General features: G+C 42.4%; 1 protein-coding gene across 1 annotated transcript in view; it reads right to left on the reverse strand.

Annotated features, from left to right (window-relative positions):
• Positions 1 to 19,557, reverse strand: part of TENM2 (teneurin transmembrane protein 2) — a 1,222,720-nt gene that overhangs the window by 228,276 nt on the left and 974,887 nt on the right. The window lies entirely within an intron of this gene.

The raw sequence follows: 19,557 nt of genomic DNA on the forward strand, positions 1-19,557 counted from the left end.
CCATGGTGGGTTGGGATGGCTCTTTGGCCAGAAGAGCATCTGTATCAGGTATCTACACTTTCCAGAAAGTGTCACAACTGCCTGGCTGTTTGGTTTGTAAAGCACGTGGGTTAGTCTTTTTTTTATTAATTATACTGGTCCCTGGTGGGACTTAAGGAATTCATCAGAAAATTTGGCTAGAATCAAATTGTGAGTCCACTCTTGCCAAAGCTCCTAGAGCAATCTGATACTGAGAGGGTCAGCGTGAGACTAACCAGCTGGTCGGTGCCCATCTCTTAGGCTGGGTGTTGGTTGCCTCCTCTTGGGAGGCTCACCACAACCAATTTTTAAGGTCAGCCCTCCTTAGTTTCAGCTAAACATTTGGAACCTAAAGATCTCTGCAAGTTCCATTTTCACCAACAGTGTTGATTCCTATAAATATTTACTAAACTTGCTCTGCAGTCAAGGCACAGCCATTTTTTCTTTTCCTTCTGGAAGGAAGTTTATTACACAAAGTAATAGGTGAGGTCTTCTTACTACCCCATAAATCTGCTATACTACCTGTGTGCTGAACTTCTTAGACAACGAGAACAAACAGTTGTTGCTGAAGCATTCCACACAGAGGAAAACAATAAAACCAGAAGCAAAAGCAAAACAACAAACAGAACTTATACAGAGATTTCTTTTCTCTGTTAGAATATTTAACATAAGGTTGAGCTGCCCAAAGCTGAAGTCCTATTATATTTCCTAAAAGTAGGAAAACCAGGGGCACCTGGGTGGCTCAATTAGTTAAGTGTCTGACTTCAGCCCAGGTCATGATCTCACCGTTCATGGGTTGGAGCCCCACATTGGATTCTGTGTCTCCCTCTCACCCTACCCCTCCCCTACTCACACTCTCTCTCTCAGAAATAAACATTAAAAAAAAATTAAAAGTAGGAAAATCAGACAGTTCAATTTTTCTTTAGACAACACTTTCTTATTTTGGTGATCAGCAGTGAATTTTTCAGCACCAAGTATCTAAGAAAGAACCTTGAGCTATGGGGTGCATACCTAAGCTCAGATTTAGGACACACAAAGCCAGTTCAGGGGCAAGGTCAGTTCTAGGCAAGATGCAGAGCTAAGCAACTTTTCCTTTGTGTTCTCCAATCTGTTAACAGAAGTGATGGTGCCTGAAAAACTCTGGGTAAATTATATAATAGTTTTAGCGAAGTAAAAGCCAGTTTAGTGGCCTTTCAGCAGCCTGTTTAGATTTAAGGAGAAGACTGTGTTTCTTTTTTTCTGAGAAAGCCTCATGCACTTAGAATAAACTCCTTAATGAAGTGCCAGTGATCTCAGAGTTGGCCTTCAATGTCCTTTCCACACAGCCTGTGTTTTCTACCAGGGTCAGGAGCCAACTTTCATTGGGTGAGGGTGACTTGGTTCTCTAAAGGCTTTCTGGGAAGTGTGCTTCAAGGTCATGTGTGTGTGTGTGTGTGTGTGTGTGTGTGTGTGTGTACATGCATGTGCCTGTCTGTGTGTGGTGTGGATAGTTTTCTGGCAGGTACACATGCGACCACTTTGTCCATGGGAGGGACTATTATTTTAATGAGTAGCTTTAACTAATTAGTTTATTTTTGCTGACATATCCCATTCCATACTCCTCACTTGATATCCTTATTTCATATAGAAAGTGGAAGGCTGATTGACCCTTGAATGGATACTGAGTGGTTCTAGCTGGGTATGCTGCCGTATATCCTGGAAGGGCAATGACTAAGTCCGTCTAGTTCACTACTGTACACCCAGAACCTAGTACAGCACAAAGTCTTTATTTAAGGCCTCCCTTTGCTTAGCGCTGTGCTAAAGGCTATTTCAGAACTGTATCATTTAATTTTTACAAAAGCCCTAGAAGACACTATTATTGTGCCTATTTTACAAGGTGGAAACTGAGTCACAGGGAGGCCAAGTATCTTGCCTTACGCTCATGTCGCTGGTAAGTATGAAACCAGGGATTTGATCCTGAGTCGTTTAGATTCTGGAGTCTGTTCTCTTATCTTGTATCAGAAAATAATTGTTTTATAAATAAATGAATGAGTGGGTGACTAGTAAACCTAAGATTAAAGTGCTTGGTGACAAAACCGTGGTTTTTACCCTTAGTTTTCAGGCCCAGAATTCACATAAATTTATCTAAAAGTACTGTCCATTTCTGCATTTCTACCTTTGACTCAAATCTGTGACTGTCCAAATCCTCTGCTGCTCACTCTGACTTCACCCTCCCGAATGTGTGTTCTTCTTACAGTTCTATTACATGAACCACCTGTTCTGGCACTGCTGATTGCTGATCCCCATGTTGGTAGATAAATGTTTAGGGGGTCACTGCTTCTGAGTGCTACTGGCATTTTCAGAGGGGTCCTCAACCTTCCAAGGAACTGCAGGCCAAACCTCCTGATGTAAGGACAAGTTCCTCGTTACTGTAGCTACCCGTCCCTCTCCACCCCCCCACCGCCAGAGACCCAGAAGAGGCCCGCCTAATTTCACACCTTGAGAAGAACAGAGATATAGAAAAGATCCAAAATGCAATCGTTCTCCAGATCATGGAACAGATCACTCTGATTTAGAAGGTGTTGTTTTTTCCCATCCACTCCTGTTGTCACAGTCTGGGGAGGGGAGTATCACACCCTCTGAGCTGAGATGGCAGCTGTCCCAAACAGAAGATCAAATCCCAACCTCAAGCCCCAACTGGCTAATTAAGCCTTTCTTGCTGGGTAATGCTGCTCATTATGGGAGTTCCTTAGTTTAAACAACTTCTGGGTGGTCTCTTCATGTTCATAACTTTGCCTCCATCTTTTCATGTGTAATTTATATAAACAAGTCTTGAATGATGGAGTTTCTGCTGTCTCACAGGACATGTGCTTCTCTAAATCTATCCCAAAAAGGAAGCCTACTTGATCTACACATTTGTTTGCTCTTTATAACTCAAGCTTAGTCATTAGACAAGAGAACATGGAAGAAAAATCTACCCGTATTCTATTCTGCTCCTCAATCAAACCACATAGACCCAATACTTGGGGCTTCTTTTTACCACATCTATTCCAATTTTCAATTCCTGTTGGAGATAACTAGTGTTCTCACTGTTGCATCGTCTGTTGATGTCCACTGTCCAAGGGGACTATTACCTCGCACTAAAACGCAGGGAACAAAGAAAAACACACAAAAACAGAAAGAAGGATTCTACTTTACAAACCAATTTCCAGGAATTGCTACTAAAGACAAGTATCAAACACTTTTCCACTTTAATCATTGTCAAAACTTTTAATGAATCTCCTCTTTTAAACAAATAATGCCATTAGCATGGATGCTATGCAAATGAAATGCAGGGCCTGCATTTGTTTGGCTTCCTTGAAATTGTTTCAGAAACCTGATCACATCAAATATTTTTCAGTTTATGCAAAACAGAACCTCTCAATACATTTTTTTGAAGAGTATGTAGTTTTTCATTTGCATGTTGGTCCCAAGTGGTAAATTTACACTTTGAATGTAGGATTAACAAATTTCCGTGTCTGAACTGCATTTTGAAACTTAATCATAAAGAAGTTACTTTCATATGCCAAGAACCTTAAGAATCTAAAATTGAATGACCTTAAATGTACCTGGATGCAAGAGTTTAGCACACAGGTGTCACCAGGGACACCTGTGTTCCCACAGGAATGCTATGTTTGCAGTTACCTATTACATACGGTATTCTCTCAAAAACTGATCACTGGTCATCTTGGAGAATTCAGGGATGAGAACACACCGTCTGCAGTTAAAAAACGACTCAGGTCCTGGGGTCCACAGATCTGCATCTAAAAACCTTTTTTCAAACTGCTCTTTCTCAGTTTGGCAAGCAGGCTGGCCGGTGCCACTCTCACTGTCAGTGAACAATGTTATGGCTTGAGAGAGCTATGCATGATCACACTTACTGTAGCATCAACTATTTTTTTCTTAATTGTCCTGAGATCCTAGAAAGGAAACAAGCGTCTGTGCTGACAGAGGAGCTCAGCATGAACTCTCATTTTTCACATGGAGCTAATTAAAAACTGAAATTAGTTAAATATGGAAATGACACTTGCAAGCACTTTAGTAGAATTCTGGCAAAATCCCTCTGGAGTGCTGTGACATTACCTGCTGCTTCGAAACTCCCCAACTGAATTTCACAGTTAAAAGGCTGAGCAAAGGGAAAGTTATTATTGAGATTTCGGATTCAGAATGTGTCTGTAAAACTCCAAATTAAATTTCACGGCTGGCCCTTGAGTGGTTGGCAATATATAACGCAGGCCAATGGAGTGGGCTGCTAACAATGTCCCTGCAAGCAGGCGCTCCAATTACCCCTCTTTAGGTATGGTCCTGTGGGTGGCACAGTGCGACAATCAGAAGGTTAACGGATGTATTTCTCTTGGAATCTGACTCAAGACATTTCACACATGCACCAATTTCAACCAAAAAAAGAGGCTGGACTCACGCATGGTCATATGATGGGCCCGACTGTGAAAACTGAGCCGGGTTTCTTAGGGGTAACAAGACACACTTTTTACATATGGATTCTCCTCATATGTTGGTTTATCTATACATGTATAGTATATGTATACATAAGTGCATATAAATGTGCATGTACATAAATGTATGTACATGTCTCTCTCTCTATATATACATCTCCTTCTGTATATGTATGTCTAATAGGCATTTCCAAGTTTTTATTCATAATTGTGATAACCTTATCTTGAAGCAGGGAGATCAAACAGTTTCAGTCTTAGGGGGAAGTGAGAATAAATAGCCTTTCCAATTGGGCAATGGTGAAGAGGGGCCTTACAGAGTGGGTAGAAAGAGCATTGTCCAGGAAGTCAAATCCCCTTTAACAGGCAAAAGCAGTAGCATTTGCTCAAGGGAAAATTACGGTGTTTGTCTACATCTGCATACAATTTAATTAAACCCTCGGTGTGTCTGATGGCCCTGGATCTGTAGCAGAGTATTTGGGAAGTCCACACACTCTGCAAACAACTGGAATGTTGTGATTTTATTGTTTTTCCGACACCCCATCCATTTGCCCTTGAGGTATTCCCTCCCCCTGGACCCTGGCCATGACTGAGGCGGGCACAGCGTCCCTGCCTGGGCAGGCCAGAGAGAGGGGCCGATGCGTGCCAAAGCGAGCCCCGCCCTGTGAGTGGGCTGGCAGGGAGCCGTTGGTGGGGTGGGCTGCCAGGAAGAGTTCTCTGGCAACTCAGGCGCTCATCTCCTTGTCTCACTCAGGCTTTGCTAGTCCGAGGCCTGGAAATCATTGCGGCTTACCCAGCTGGATGGGTGCAATGCTGCAGCTGTACCATCAGGCTGGCTTATTTTTATTGAATTTTGAATATCCAATTTCAAAGCAATTCAAATGAATTTGCCCAAGGCCTCGGATCAGCGTGGCTGCTGACACTCTCTGCAGTAGGGTTTCTAAGTTCATATTTCTAAACAAAGGCAAGATTACGGAAGCTTTCCTTGTCAGGACCAGCGCCTCTAAAGAACACTCTCTACCAACTCTATTAGGTCCCATGCTGACAGCAGTGAAAGCTGTTCCACTAATCTGGGTCCAGGTCCCTCACTACTCAGGGTGGGGTGGGCAGGCAAACCTTGTCCTCTGACTGAAGAAAGATGGGGGAGTGCAGTGGGGGTGTCTAACAGGACGCAGAAGGGTCCAGGACATGGAGGTTGGCACATGTAGTGTTGCTGGGCAGAGAAGGTGCTTAGAAGTATGGCAGAGGTAACTCCAGATCAAATTGTGCCCACGCCTTGCCCTCCAAGATTGAAATGAAAAACAAAGAAACCCTATTCATGCTCTAGGACGTGACCAAAGAGATCCTGGAGACCCTTCATCTCATGGGGTCTTTCTTTCTTTAAAAAGTTTTAAAAATGTTTTATTTTATTTTTGAGAGAGAGAGACAGCGCGATCAGGGGAGGGTCAGAGAGAGAGGGAGACACAGAATCTGAAGACAGGATCCAGGCTCTGAGCTAGCTGTCAGCGTAGAGCTCAACACGGGGCTTGAACCCACGAACTGTGAGGTCGTGACCTGAGCCAAATTCAGCTGCTCAAACGACTGAGCCACCCAGGTGCCCCCTCATGGAGTCTTTCTACCAGCTCCAAAAATCTGTCTTCCCTCGCCCCCACAGTTCCTTCTAATCCTGCTACTACCATGCCTAGGAGGCACAGCTTTTAAATGCACAAAACAAAATGTAAGCCCTGTGGTAGAGGACTGAAGAGCTGTGGAGAAAAAAGCACTTCCTGAGAAAAAGCCCAACACAGCATCTCAGGGCAGAGGGTGGCTCAACTAGAGAGAGAACCTGCTCTTAATTCTTTCAGTAGGACGTGGGAGACATTGAGGGCCCGGCATTCACTGAAAACTGTTTTTAAGAAGCCTTGGGACAAGACCAATTCAATAACTACTGGTGTTCACAATCTGTCAACTCCTCCCCTCAGGGGTTAAAAAAAAAATAAAACTGAGAGCAAAAAGCAAATTGGGACATGAGGACTCTGAGTGACACTACAGTCAGCTTCATAGGAGCAGGGTGCCTGTCCGCTCTCCCTCAGCAACGCACCCCAGCTGCCAGCACGGTGCCTGGCCGCTGCTACATACTTCATAGATAATTGTGGAACTAGTGGATGAATGAAAGAACAATGGTTGTCATCTTATGTCACCGGGGGTGCAATATGGATCTTAGAGTCAGAAAGACTCCTAATAGGGCCACCGTTTAATTGCCACATAGCAGTGGACAAATAATCTCTAGGCTTCAGTTTCTCATCCATAAAATGTCTTTAACAAAAGTGCCCACAACATAAGATTGTTTTCAAGAAGAGAGGAAAAAATGAGAAGAAAAGCCTGTTACCATTTTGAAGGGGGTTGATGTCAAGCCCTTCCTTTCCATGTATCCAACTGGATACATCATAAATCTTTGTACCTGACAATGTATCTTCCCTTTGCACCCTTCCATGGAGTCTGTCTCTTAAGCAGGTAAACATTCAAATATGTAGAACTCCTGTTTTTGAAAAATTTGATAGTCTTTCAAAAGTGATTATTTTGTCTGCTCAGTGCAGTCAGTATCTCTTACAAACCTCAAGTGCACACTGTAAATGAGAGAGCCATGGTTTTCCTTTAAGGACTAGTTCTATAGATTTAGATACAGAGTAAATACATAGAAACCAAAACGTAAAATAAATAGCACCAGGATAAAGCAAAAATCCCAAATATCGAAGTAAAGGAAGGCTGCAGATGTCAAGAACCCAATGGCTGGAGGAGGCTGGGGGAGCTGGGCAGATGCCTCTAGAAACCAGAGGTAAGAACAGATACCCACAGGTCACACCCCTTTCGTTGTACAACCCAGCCAGTTTTAAATCACTTGCTCCTTTGGGCAAACAGTGCTGCTGGTTAGTTATCCAGTAGATGTTTTTAATTACAAGCTGAAAAAGTCATTCTGTAGCCCTGCAACCAGTGCCCTCATGCCTAAGAAGTGCTTTTTAATATTTATACATCTAAAGAGGGTTTGCCCTTCCAGACATAGAAAATCATTAGGAAGGCTTCTCAGGAGGATATAACTTTGGTCAAGGTCATGCACAAATCTAAACTTCAGATTTCAGCCAATGCTTACCAGTAGGTGCCACTTTTGTGCCACAAACCATTTCTAGCCCTCTTTCGACTTTATTTCTAGGTTATCAATTTTTAAATAGAGGAAAGAAACAAAAATATGCTTGTGAGACAATTCTGAGCATATAAAAGTTGAAGAAACTTTTCTGTTTTTCCTCGTTACTTGGCATATCTATTTAATAGTGCTTTTTTGATTTTTACTTTTTTCTTCCAGCACAGCAGATGAATGGGCGACCCAAGGAAACTGCACTCAAAGAAACGTCTTGTAACAGTTCTAACTTTGGTTTGGCATGTCACCTCTGTAACGATATCAGGGAGAGGAAATATTCCGTCAAAGCTGTGAGCATGGAAGGAAACAGCCTGGATGGTGTCCAAAGACACACAGTATCTTAGCAACTTTTGAAGTTCAGAAAAGCCAACATTTCAGTTTCGGAAGCTGGCTGGTAGAAGTTCCATCCTACCCAACCACGAATCACTGAAAGACACACCTTAAGGTAGAAGTGGCCATCGTTTGCAGGATCTACTACCCAAGCTGCTGAAATGAAGTGGCTGTCAGAGGGCAGGCAGCTCTCATCACGAAAACAAAGCAAAACAGTGCTGCCAAAAACATATGAAAATAGTGGTAACCAGGTAAGGTCAAACATGCTATAATTGAAACATGCCTCATAGGAGTACATTGTCCTCTTCCCTCCTACTTTGCGAAAGCATAAAATTAATATCCAGAGGAAGAAAAGGAGAGCAGGAGTCAGGCACTGTCCATTCCAAGACCTTTCCTCTAAGAATGGGGCTTGTGCCTTTGCCTTCTGAAGGAGGGTTCTTTGAGAATCCTTCTTTCTCACTTATCTCTGGAGAATGAAAGACTCCAAACACCCATTAAAGACATCTTGGGGATCACCTTATAACCCTCAGCCTGTCTTTCGTAGCTAAGTGGTTAGTGTGTATTTGTGTGGGTCAAGGACGAAATCAACTTACTCTATCTATATCCTCAACATTATCCCCCAAATCTGATACTGAATGTTAATCCTACCAATCTAATCCCTGACCCCTCTCAACACAACCCAGTATGGATCCTAACCCTCAGAGAACCCAGTGTGTAATTGTCACATGAGTAGAAATCCCTGCCCCTCTCTAAATGAAGCCCAGCTCTGATCACCTGGGCCGTGACTGTTCCTTACTCTTAGGTGAAACATGTGATTTCCAGGGAAGAGAAGTGGGTGTTTGTTAAGCCTCTTCTTTCCCCTAACACCTATTGTCCTTCAAACATCATTCAGTGACCAAATAGCAAAGTTTAGTAAATCTAATTCTGTCTTAACTTTTCCATTACATGTAGTGTAATAACTTAGGAAGTACATTCCCACAAGATTTGGTGACCAAACCTGGACATTCAACCTCCAAAATGTCTCTCTCATAACTGTTCCCCTCTTGGGTTGCCCTACTTCTGTCCTTGTTCTGTCCACATTCTCTGCTTTCTCACCTTTGGAATGACCCCCTTAGCTCTTTCTACCTCTGGTGTTGATCCACTCACTGCATTCTGCCAGACTGCTCTGTGCTCCCCTCATTCAGAATTCTCAGCAGGTTGCCCTCACTTCAGAATCAAATCTAAACAGGCTCTTTGTCATCTGTCTCTTCTATCTAGTCCTGTCTCCATTAATAGCTCAGCTTCCTATATATTTTTGGTTCAGTGTTAATGGTATGTGGTTCCCTCCAACACCATACTTTCCTGGGCTTTAATTACCGTGTTCTTTATTCCTCAAATGTACTTCTCCCATCAAACTCCTTTGCAGTCTTATAGGTGGAAGTCAACTGGCAGTTCCTCTCTGAAGAACTCCCTGATAGCTTCAGATAAAGTCCTCCTTTTCCTTTCCCCACTAACTTAGTACAGAGCACAGTACAGTACCCTTAGTGTTGTGTATAAATGATGGTTTGTGCATCTGTTTTTCCTCCTTGTGTGACGAGGATCTGCTGGAGAGCAGAGACCTTGGTTACCCATCTCTGCTTTGCTGGGGTCTCAGCACTTAGAGAGAAGGAAAGATTCAGTAAATGGTTGCTGATTGAATGGATCATGGGCAGCATGAGTTCTCAGGAGGTAGCCTAGAATCCACTTGAGCTTGGGAATGAGGCTTAAATGTCAAAGTTACATGACATGGGGATTCTGTCACCTAAAAAGCCCTAAGCTGCTTGACTAGCTCCATTTTCACAACTCTCTCCTCCTTTTCTTCTCCTGTCCAATTCCTTTCCAGGAGTTCTGGGACAAGGGTCCAAAGAAAACTGCCCCTCAAGGGTGAAAAAGTCCATATCAGCAGTTACTCCAGTGATCAGGGACCCAAAGCTGTCATCAATGAAAGAGACCTAAGAATAGAGGGCAATCTGATCCTTTTTTCCTCCAAGCTCTGTTTTCCTGGAAACACTTATTTCTTTATGAAAAAAAGAAAGGAAAAAAGCTCATAAGACCATGTTAAAGCAAATGCTTAGAAAATATTTTTGAAACATTTGGAAGTAATTTCTATTCACAAATTATCTCCATTCATAAAATGAAAAGGCAAATTATGTGAGCTGGATAAATTGAGAAAGAGAAGAAATCAGACTTAATGCTGGGAGCAGAAGAGGAATAGGAAGAAAGAAAAAGAGAGAAAGATTAGTAATTCTTATATTTCTATAGCAAGTAGAATTTTAAAAGCATTAAACTTGTATTATTTCCTGTAAATGTTACAACCAATTCCAAGATGTTGGTTGGCAGTTAATTTCTCCATAAGGCAGAAGAGACAGTTTAAGCTAAATAAAGACAGGTCTTCCATCACCCGCCAGTGGGAGAGTTGGGGCTAGGAACTGAGAGGTAGATGAGGAAGAAATGCAAGAAGAGGGAGATTAGAAAGAACAAGATGGAAAGATGGAGAAGGAATGAAGAAGGCTAACATGTCCAGAAGAAGGTGATAGGAGGGGCCCAAAGACTCACCCAACATCAACGATGAATGGCAGAAAAGGCATGATAGACTTTGAAGCCATCCTCTGCTTCAAAGACAAAGCCTCTTTTTCAAACACCCGTAACTGATAAAATAATCAGAGTAATCATTGAGCCACTTGGGCCTCTTGATTCTTAGGAAGGTGAACCCACCGATGGTTCAGAGGCTCCAACCCTGGGTTGAGTACTTCTGACTGTCCTGTTGGGCATGCTGCTTTCCTTGTGATAACAATCAATAGTCAATAATCAATAAAAGTTCTCTAATCAATAAAAATTAAATAGCTACATGCCAACTAAATAGTCATATGCCATAAGAGACTGACAGCCGCAGATGGAATGACAAAAGTTCAGAATACAAACAATGGTGAGTAAATGAGCTGAGAACATTTGCAGGACTCAGCTCACTCCTTCTCACTGGCCCACTACGACCTGCCCACCGTAAACAGGTTGGATAATCTAAAAGTGATGGCTATTTTCCTATTCCATGCCAGCAGGTTCTACAGTCATTCTCTTTAGTCTTAATGATAATTCTGTAGGAACAGGCATTGTTATCCTTGTTTTAGAATGATAATCTTATGCTGGGAGGCGGGGGGGGGGGGCGGCGGTTGGCTAAACAATACGCAAATTTGAATCCAGGCCTGAACAGATCCAAATCCACATTCTTTTCACCTCTGTCCCCTGCTTCTAAAATTAATCATGAATTGCCTCTACTTCTTTTCCTTTAGAGGTCCCTCTAGTTGGGTCAGGGAGTGAAGAAATCCTGAGGGCAGAAGCAGCAGCTGCCTAGTGCTGCCTTGAGCATTTTGGCTCAAGGTAGGTATATGGAGCATTAGCAGGGATGCCTGCTAGAAGAAGGAACCCCAGGCAATGCCGGGTAGTCCTGGGCTTGCTAGTCTGGTGACCACAGGAGGTGCACGCACTTTACACCAACCACTGTGCCAACAGCTGGGCATGCAACATCCGACTTCATCTTTGCAGCTACTCTTGTAGATGGATGCATTTACTATTACTGTTTTACAGAGAACAAAACTATCTCCGAGAAGTTAAGTAACTTGCTCAAAATCATATAGGTGGTAACTGGAAGTCTGGGGATTCCAGCCCTATTTTCTCTGATTCCAGACTATCTGCTGTTAGCCACTAAATAAACTACTTTCTTCATGTCCTACTAAGATACTTGGGGAATGCTCACGAGGTTAAGAAACAGTAAACATGGTTGCTAAGTGTCAGGTCCCCAGCATCTAGATTTCATGGAACTGGAATTCAGGAGGTCTGACTTTGAAGACACCCCTGCCTATCACTGACTGTATTACTTCAAGCAACTTATTTGACTTGAATCTCAGTTTCTGCATCTGAAAGAGGGAATAAAATGAAGATAGTGCATGTTTCTTGAAATACTGCAGAAACTCACTATAGATCTGCTATACTTGGAAAGAGAAGTACATATGAACATTAATAACTCAGATAAAATAATGGATTGATAGAAGTTTAGAGCTGAATTACCTTGATAATTACCCAATGCCCTTAGAGCATATGGTTGGGTGCATGTATGCTTTGCTTATGCAATTTCTGGCTGTGGGACTGTGGACAAGTCACTAGACCTCTTTGAGCCTGTTTCCTTATCTATGAAATTGAGAAAGAAACAGTACAGTCCAACAGGTTTGTTGTGGGGATGAAATGAGATGATGTAGGCAAAGCCCAGTGACCTGCACATAATGAGTGCTCATCAGTGCTATAATTGTTTTGATGGGGAAACTGAGGTCCGAGAAAGGTAAATCATTGTCCATGGTTGTACGGCAAGTTATTAGTAGAGGAAGGAACAGAATATAGGCTTCTTGTTCATGCCACTTCTCCTCAGCTATACAACCTTGGGCACATTACTTAAAATTCCTAAGGCTGAGCTTTACCATCTGTTAAATGGGGACAATTCTCCTCATCTCTACCAATAAGGATACGGAGGGGAATTAAAGGAGCTATCCAAGCAAAGCCTTTGCCCTGAAGCATCTTCAGTGCTCACAAAATGCTAGCTGCTATAACTTTAGCTTCCTTCCATAACTTTTCCTTCCATTCAAATTTGAAAGAGATTTTATTCTCAGGAATAGGAATGAGAAAAAACTTTTTTTCAGGGCTACCTGCTGAGTCAGAGAAGGTGCTAGATACATCCACCACAGAAAAGAAGCACCTGTGGAGTGGACAAAGCCCAAACTAAAGGAAGCCACCCAGGAGAGGTCACTTACAATAATCTCATCCCCTGCATCATCTTCTCCTTGAGGCACAGACCTGGAATAGGTGTGTTGGTCCACTATGCAGAATTCTTTCCCTTTCTGATTCAAGAAGCTTCTGGCAGCTCAGATCAGAAGCACTGCATGTCTGTTTTATGTGGCAGTGCTCAGTGTCACTGTGGAAGGAGCACAGTATTTGGACTCCAACTGCCTGGGTACCGGCTGCACCATTGTCACTTGCTAGCTTGTGTGCCTTGGACAAGTCTTCTCCCTGAGCCTGCCTCATGTGCCTGTCCACCACATGAAATCATGAGGTGCCACAGAAACATAAAATTTACTTGCTTTTCACTATCATTTCTTGCACTGCCTGCCGGCAGTCTGGAGGAAATGAGAAACTGGTGTGATTGCCTTAAAAAAAGCGCCAAATTTCCCATGAAGTCCCCAGTATTTTATGGATGAGGAAGCAGCCTCTTTTTCCATTTGTGGTCCTGTGACAGGGAGAGGATGACAGCAAAGCTCTGGACAATTCTAAGTGGCTACTAAGGGTGTTTTATGGTGAGAAGGATCAGTTACGGTGCTGTTTAGCCAAAGCGATGCGTGTAAAGCAGGGGAAGCGGCACCAGACCATACAGATCAATGCTAGCTTTCCGATGGCTGATAAGGGCCAGAAGGACAGTGTGCAAGCTGTGCTGCTTCCTCCTGAACCACGTGGCTATCAACAGCTCCATTTCCTCATTCTCTTCCTCCCTGGGAGCCCCTCCTCCTCCCTGGGTTGCCAGAGCAGAACCACAGTCACCCATGAGCCTGGGCAGGAGTGAGGGGAAGGACCCCAGCTCCTACTTGTGCCTTGAAGATGTCACATTTGGGTTTCTATATATTATTTGCCTTCAGTTTGGGAATTGTTCCACTAAAGGGCGATTTCATCTTTTGAGTGAACTTCTGACGAATTTGATGAAGTACTTTGCGCAGATGGCTCTGCATCTGAATAAGAGGAACCCATCGTGTCAAGCGCTTGGAATGAAGTGTTTCATTTGTGTTTCTAAGGCAGCAAAGAAAGCTCCTGAGAACAAAAAACACAAAGACCAACTTTTTTTTTTTTTTATAAAGCTTTAGGAGAAATCAACTTGTCTGACCTTATTTAGCATTTATGAGGATACATGTGCTACCAGGGATGTAAATGGCTGTGGTGAAGTCCTTGTAGTCAAAGGATAAATGGGAGGAGATAGAAATAATGATGGTTCTGATCTCCTGTGCTGATGGTACCATTAAATGAGAAAATGCAAATGAACTGCTTAGCATACAGTCCTTGCTCAAAAATACCACCTATCATCATTACTATTAAGAGACTATTAAGGATTCAGAGAAATCCTGTGTTATAGGTTGAGTTGTGCTCCCCCCACAAAAATGTTGAAGACCTAACTGATAGAATCAGTGAATGTCACCTTATCTGGAAGTAGATCTTTGTAGATGATCAAGTTAAGATGAGCTCATTAGGGTGGACTGTAATCTAATCTATGACTGGTGTCCTTACGAAAAAGGAAAATTTAGGCACAGAGACAGACATGCATACATGCGCACAGAGAGAATGCCATGTGAAGACTGGAGCTGTGCTTTCATGGCCAAGGAACTACTAGAAGCTGGGAGTGAGACCTAGGATGATGGACCAGGCTTAGACACTCATGGCTCAACTGACTCTTTAATCTTTGACTTCTAGGCTCCAGAAGGTAGCCTAGAAGGTAGCCAAGATAATAAACTTTTGTCACTAACCATTCACTTAGTGGTACTTTGTTATGTCAGTTCTAGAAAACCAATACACCCTCTTTCAGAGTACCACAGTGGGCACATATATAAAAGAGATATCATAGAAGAGCTCTTGTATCTATTTTCAGAAAACTAGAGTCTTGAGTGTAAAAATCACTATAAAAAGACATTGTTCGTTTTTGGATTTATCAGACAATTCCAACCTTTTTTTTTTTCTTCTCCCTGGTTTCCAAGGAGTCTAGAAAAGCTCTCCTAGCTTCCTTTGAAGCAAGGGACAGCCGTGTGACACAATTCTGACATAAGATATAAGTAAAGTTTGAGGGGTGTGTGTGTGTGTGAGTGTGCGTGTGTGTGTGTGTGCGTGTGCATGCATGTGTGTACATCAGTGCAGGGGGATGATTCAGACTTTTCCAGATAAAAGAGACAGAGATCTTGAATCTTTCTCCCCTCTTTCTTTCTCCCATGAAAGTAGATATGATGTCTGGAGCTGCAACAGCTATCTTGTTACAACGAGGCGGCAAAACCAAAGGGTAAAAAACCCTTAAGTGCTGAGAAGGGCAAAACAGAGAAATAGGAAAAGTTCATGCCCTGGATGTCATCACTGAGTAGCATAAACAGTGCCAGTTTCTGCCAACCTTGGATATCTAGCTAGCTATGTAAGGAACATAGAGCCTTGTGGTTTTGTAAACCACTGTTAGCATTCTTATGGTTTTTAGTTTATGATAACTTATAGCTGAATGCCTCCATCATTGAAATGCTATCTTGACTGGCCATCCAGAGCAGGACTTTGAGCTCCCCTTGTGAGTTTCAGTTTTGAGGTACATTTCAGTTATATTCCACTTCTTTCTGCCTGTTTCCGCACTTCCTGCATGCCCTACATGGAGAACTGGTTAGGGAGCGTGTCATCTTCTTGCTATCAGAACAAAGCTAAGGTGTAGCTGACCAGTGTTTGCATGGCCAGAGGGACTCTCTTTTCTCTTTTCTTGGGAACACTGCATTAAGAGTAGTTGCAAGGACTTTTGGGGGTATGAAAACACATGAAGTCAAAGTCACCAGGCACATAATTATAGGCTAATAGCAGTAAACATATGAGTGAGGATGTGGACTTGGGAGCTGAATGGACCTGTGTTTAAATTCCAAATCCCAACTACTGACCAGTGTGTAAGTGTGGGCAAATTACTCAACCTCTCTGAATCTCTTTCCTTAATTATCAATAGAAAAGTCAAGTCATTGAGAAGACTGTATCAGACACAGAATGTGAAGGTAGGTCCTTAAAGAATTGTATTATTTATTATACATGGCATATACATGGTAGGTCCTTAATAAATGGCTGACTTCATTGTCCTTTGGAAAATATCTACATTCAGGATTACTTGTCATTACAACTCTTCAGTGAACCCTTTCTTCAGAGCACAAATTTGACCAGTTTAGTCAAATAACTTTTCAGAACCTAGTACCACAACTTACCTCTAGGAAGGGGATTGAGGACTTTGTACATGAAAAAATATCCCCAAGAGGATAAGCAACACACAGCCAAAGCTGACCCACACTTGGCAATATAGAGGTCTGAGACTTCATTTTCATTTTGGTGGTAAAAGAAGAAAAAATATATACCTAAAGACATGATTATGAATCAAGGATGATAAGATTTCTCAGTGTTGGCAGTACTGACATTTTGGGTTGGATGCTTCTTTGTTGTGGGGGGCTGTGCTATGCATTATGGGATGTTTAGCAGCATCTCTGGCCTCCTACCCACTAGATGCCAGTAGTGTTCCCCAACTGTGACAACCGAAAATGTCTCTAGACATTGTCAAATGTTCCTGGGGGTGTGGTGGGGGTGCACTGAATTAGAGCAAAGGGCGATGGAGGCCAATGTTCAAAGAGTCCGGGTGAACGTCACCAGGGTCGATAAGGAAGTGGTCCCCAATGCACTATAACCCCACATGGTGTAAAAAGTTGTAAAAGAAGAAGGAAGAGAATTTTGCACATCTTTGAGCCCTGACCACCTCATTAATGAGCAAAGGTCCAGGCAACCGGTTATTACTCCATCGAGACTGCAGAACAAGGAGGGATAATATTTGGACTATTTCATCAATCTGTGCCAAGGACCTCTTCAAATCGAGTCAGCTTAATGGGAAAAATATTTGATATTCTGTAAAAAGACCTAGCGGGTTCCAATTCATCCTTTTCACGAAAGCGCTATTACAGCAAAGGAAAAAAAAAAAGGATCACAGGGAGAGCAGTTATGAAAAGGAACTGGAGCCTGAGAAGCAGCCTCATCCCTGTTTTCTAGCCACAGCCCTGACTTGAATACAGAAGGGCACTCCTCGTACATGGGCAGTATTATTTACCCTCAGCTCATCTCACACACCTAGACTATAAAAGATCTGCTAATTGGTGTAGGTGCAGAATACGATTATTTGCATTTTACTTTCATTCTCTATTGTTATTTCTAATGACTTTTTGAGGATTCTTCTTCATGAACATCCCTCCTTATCCTTCATCATTTACTTATAAAAATGCAGTTTTAGAGATAGTTGCTCTTCATTTACATTTCTCTCAGGATCCTTTTGGGAGCCTTTGGTCTTGAGATTGTAAAACACTGTTCTGAGAGACTCTGTTGTATGCACCTTGAAGAACTGAAGAGGGCAAAACTTGGAAGAAAAGCTGTTCTGCATGAAAATATTCATATACATTATTTCATTATACACTTGAGAAATGACAAGTTGGTTTGCAAGAATAGTGTAAGATATTTTCTTACAATTTTACCCATGGTTAAGAGCCTGTTCACTCTGTTCCAAACTCCACTTTAAACTTCTCCTGGATGTCTTACAACTCTCAACCAATTTTTGAGTCCTAAGAGCAGGTTCTTTTCTATTTTAAAGAGGCTTTCAGAGTGTTGTCAGCTACAGTAAGGCTATTAGACCATAATGCCATATTGTTCTGTTAATTTTCTAACTGGCTGATAAATCGACTAAATTTGAGTGTCATTTAAAGTAACTCTCCACATTTATGATTGAGCTATGGGCTTGTTGGGGATGAGCTCCACATTTAATCAGCATGCAAGCATGACACCTGACCCTTGATCTCCCTCCTTGGGAAAGCTGCAGGAGGACTCTGAAGGCTTCAGGGGTAGGCTTATGAGACCATCATGGTATTCCCGTTGTGGGGTGAAGTGGAGAAGGCAGAGATCTGACATCTGTATTAACCCAAATGAGCTTGGAAAATGGTTGTTGATTTAGGACCCACACCACGGCTTAGGGTCAAACACTGGATTCTTGGGAAGTCCAGCTTTGTGGCCGAGGCTTATCTCCTGCTACCCTGCAGCAGAATGGAGACCAGAAGAGGTGAGAAGTAGGATAAAGACAAAAAGAAAGCACAGAGACATAATTATCTCCTGAATTGAAACTCATCCACTCAGTAATCCATGTAACACCTTTGGGGACTAAACTCTCTTGGTTAGTGTGGAAGCTGACTCTAAAATTCCCCAGGTAAGTATGCTGTTTTTTATGCTTTATTCTGGGCACCTAGCATCTGAGAGGGTATTTCATGCACTTCAGTCAGACGTTAAAGCACAGAAAATAAATGGGTACTTCAGCGTGGTACAGAGCAAGGGCAGAGGGGAGGAGGGCGCAGGCACATTCCCTGATGTCTGGCCCTCTCTGCCTGGATCCATAAACCCATAGCCAACCTCATCCATCTGACCCTTCAGCCTGGGTACTATGAGTCAGCCTCATTTGCTGAGATACAGACAGCTGCATTAGATTTTAAACCTGCTCGTACAGTGAATATGTAGCAGATTTATCATAATTTCAAACCTGCCTCTAACCAGCTGATCAAAAGGCAACTTTCTTCTTTGAAGATTTTCATTTGTAAGCTTCACTGCCCCAAATCAAAAAGGGCAATGGTATGGACTCCCAGGACCACATTCTGCATTTGCTAGGCAAGTGCCTTCAAGTCCTGGAGTGTGCTTTTCTATTTATAAAGGGGTATGCTGAGTTTCAGCGTATTTCTTGATGCCTTTTTTTGGTTCATGAAATTTGCACTACGTATGAGCAGTGTTATGGAGGCGTTTTCTTAGCCTTTTAGAGTGTAGTTTTAACCCAATTCTGCTCTCCTTTTTCTCCAGAGACTTTCATACAAAATCCAAAGTGAATGCCTCAGAAGGGGGTCTTGATGGGTTTAATTGGATCAAAGGGCCCTCTCATAATAAAGAAACTGCACAGAGATTTACTGAATACATTAAAAAAAGAATGGCTCCTTGCCAGCCTTGGTAGAATTACATGCCAAGAAAAAATGTTTTGGCCAATCATGCTTTGAGAAAAGTGTGTAGTGATTTAAAGATAGTGTTAGTTTTAAATTCTTCAGTTCCACCATTCTTAACAATGTTCTTCTACAGATCCAGGTTAGAAACCTGAAGGGCATATGAAATATCTTGGTCTTCTTCATCTCCAGTCAACACAATACAAATTCTATAACACATCTGCCTTTTCTTCTTTGGAAGGTTCCCCTCTCTAAGCCCTTACCAATTCACATACCCACTGATTATGGCCAGAGCCTTTGGATAAGTTTCTCTGTCTTCTGTCCCATTTCCCAATCTATCCTGAATCCTCAATCAATTAGCAAATAAATATTTATGGAACATCTACTAGATAACTATCATGATAGCATGTCATAATTTTTTTGAAACATTTTAATGTTTATCTTATTTTTGAGGGAGAAAGACAGAGTGTGAGTGGGAGAGGGGCAGAGAGAGAAAGAGAGAGAGAGAGAGAGAGAGAGAGAGAGAGAGAGAGAGAGAGAGAATCTGAAGCAGGCTCCAGGCTCTGAGCTGTCAGCAAAGAGCCCAAAGTGGGGCTCAAACTCATGAATGGTGAAGTCATGACCTGAGCTGAAGTTGGATGCTTAACCAACTGAGCCACCCAGGCACCCCTAGCATGTCATAATTTTATATTACATTCCTGCTTTACAGGTACTTTAAGTACCTCCCTGTAGCCAAACTAACCAA

The sequence above is a fragment of the Suricata suricatta genome, chromosome 6 (assembly GCF_006229205.1).
Source record: "Suricata suricatta isolate VVHF042 chromosome 6, meerkat_22Aug2017_6uvM2_HiC, whole genome shotgun sequence".
NCBI classification, from domain to species: Eukaryota; Metazoa; Chordata; class Mammalia; order Carnivora; family Herpestidae; genus Suricata; species Suricata suricatta.